The sequence below is a fragment of the Fomitiporia mediterranea genome, assembly GCF_000271605.1.
Source record: "Fomitiporia mediterranea MF3/22 unplaced genomic scaffold FOMMEscaffold_10, whole genome shotgun sequence".
Lineage (NCBI taxonomy): Eukaryota > Fungi > Basidiomycota > Agaricomycetes > Hymenochaetales > Hymenochaetaceae > Fomitiporia > Fomitiporia mediterranea.
The window spans coordinates 1,301,880-1,304,774 of NW_006760395.1; positions in this window are offsets into that span (position 1 = coordinate 1,301,880).

Below are 2,895 nucleotides of genomic sequence, written 5' to 3' on the forward strand. Positions count from 1 at the left end.
TCTAATGACTCCTTATGAGTCCTCCTGACTAGTTATACTGTGTAAGCTGTGTAATGCTTTTCCCATAAAGTAGAGCTCTCTATTGTTCTTATGACTCTGTCTGACTCAACCTGTACTTTCTGTACACTAGTTTGTAATACACTTTCTTATGAGGTAGAGTATTATGACTTTTAATGACTCCTTATAACTTCTGTAATATAAAAGGCTATACTTCTGTACTACTCTTAGAACTTACAACCAAAGTTCTAGACTGTCTTGTGTACACTCTAGAACTGACAACTAATGTTCTAGATCTTTCCCTAAGTCTTCTTTAATAGACTTAGTTTAGGAGACAATTATCCTTATTAACTTCTAGCCTTATCTTTATACTTCTGTATTTAATCATAGAACTTACAACTAAAGTTCTAGATTGTCTCATGTATTCCTCATGTTGTCCTTATATAGTTCTCATGTTTATGACTTCATTACTTTCCTATTTGTATGAGTAAAGTGTATAAAGGAGACTACTTTCCTATAGTCTCTCCTTAGAGCTCTCAGTTCCCTTTTCTTCACTAGTACTAGTCCTCCTCAAGTATAGAGCTTCAGAGTATTAGCTCTAGCTCTTTACTAGCTTTAATAGTCCTTTGTCTTTGTACAAAGTGTTCCTAGCTAGCTATATAGTTTCTCCTCAAGTAAGTATAATATTTTCTTTTTATCTCTTCAGGTTTTCTCCTAGTCTTTTCCTTTATACTTCTTACTCTAAACACTATACTCTTTTCAGATCCTCTCTCTATACAAGCATTCTAAATGACTTGTCTTTAGTTGAGATTATTAAGTAATACTGTGCTAGAGTATATGTTTAACCTTAGAGAGATAAAGACCTTGTTCTCAGGTTTTGTTACCTTTTCCTAACTAACTTAGTACCTACTCCTTCCTGTCCCCTCTCTCTACTAATAGATTGATCACCCATTAGTAATGATTAGAGGTTAATAATGCTAAGCTAGAGTTCTTACTAAGTAAGACAACAAAGGTAGCCTAGTTGATCTAGCCAATCTCTAGACTTGTAACTAATAGGGTTTTGTATATAAACTACTTGGTTCCAAGTCTTGAGTTAAGCTTTTCCAAACTTAGTTATTGTATTTTACAATTCCTAACATCCAGTCCCTCCTAAGTAATACTTTCTTAAACAGTATTACTACTATTGTAAAATACTTGCTTTATAATTAATTAGGCTGGGATTTAATTTTGGGTAGGATTTGTGTCCTTCCCCCCTTTCTGTTTCCTTTTTTTTTGTATGTTCTGTACTAGTATCTTTTCCTTTAGATACTTTTTCGTTTATAGTCTGCCTCTTTTGTATTCTGTATTAAAGTGAATATAAATGCCTTTTCCTTTCATTTTGGCTAATTTTTATAACCTACTTTCATGGCTGAAAAGTGAGAGCCACACTTATGAGTATAGTTTTCCTTTTAACAGTTGTAACTAGTTAACTTATTAAAAGGGCTTCTACCTTTATCTTAGTTACTATAATTCTACTTTTAGTGTTAGTCTACAATATAGACTGATGTGTCCTCTGTCTCCCAGTTCTTAACTAGCTAACTCTAGCTTGACTAGTATTCAGACTCTCTGACTAAAATAGTACACTCTAAAGACTAAATTTAACTGGTAGGAAGTCATTCCCTCTTGTTTGTAGTTTCCAGTTTAGTTACCCCCTTTAGTTTTACTTCTATTCAGAAGGTGTGTATGGAGCACCTTATTATATATTCTTGTGAATGTGGAGGAGACATATAATATACTAATACCCTTTTTATCCTTGTATTAGAAGTAATTTTCTGATTTACTCAAATCATGTTGTTATAACAATCTAGTATTTCAGATTTGTTATAAGAATAGTTTAATGTCTTGTTTAGAACATTACTCACTCAGTTAAGAGCTACCATACTACAATTTTCCTATTGTAAGAATAGTTTAATATCTTATTCAGGACTTAACTTACTCAATTAAGAGCTACCTTACTATAACAATCTATTTTCCCTTAGATTCATTATAGGAACAGTTTAATGTCTTATTTAGGACCTACATACTACAATATTCTTATACTTTAGAATTCTTGTAGGAACAGTTTAGAGTCCTATTCAGGACTATTTTCTATTATACCTTTTACTCTATCCAGAGTCTATTATCTCCTCTTATAGGAGTGACTTCCTTTTTAATAGTTTCCCTCAAGAAGTTTTTGTCTTCCTCACTTTTTGCTTTCAAAAAGTAACCACTCATGATTATTTCCTATGTTCTTCTGACCTATAGTTTGTTGACTACTTCTGCTTCTTTATACTGTACTATATATTTCTGTCTTATTTGTTTAATAAGAGCTCTTAGTATCCTATCTGGATCTATAATATTGTTTATATCTTCTTAAGTAAATTGTGGTTGTATTTCTTGTTGTCTTTCAAGTTGTTGTATAATAGAATCTCCTAGTATAGTATTGTGTTCTTTCATTTTACTATACTCTTCCTTACAATTAGTGTGTTCTTCTTCTAATTGTAATGTTTTTATATAGTATGTACTATTGTCTTCTTTAGATTCTTCTGTATTCTAAGTATTATTTCTCCTTTTCTAAAGTTACTATCTCTTGTAATTACTTGTTTGTCTCCTTTTTGTTGTTAGAAGTTGGTTTTCTGTAGTAGGTTTGTTGTTCAGCTAAAGTTTTTCCAACCCTTCTCTAATTTCTTTTGTACTTAAATCTGAAGCTAGAATACTAAAGTATTCTGAAGACTCTGATTTCCTTTTCATCCAGTCTTTCCACATTTGCTCTTCTTGTAGGACTATATCTCCTGTATCCTGTTCTTTAACTAATATTCTTTTACTTATTAGTAAACTATGTCCTAGTCTCTTTGTTAACTAGTTTTCTAGGTGTGGTGG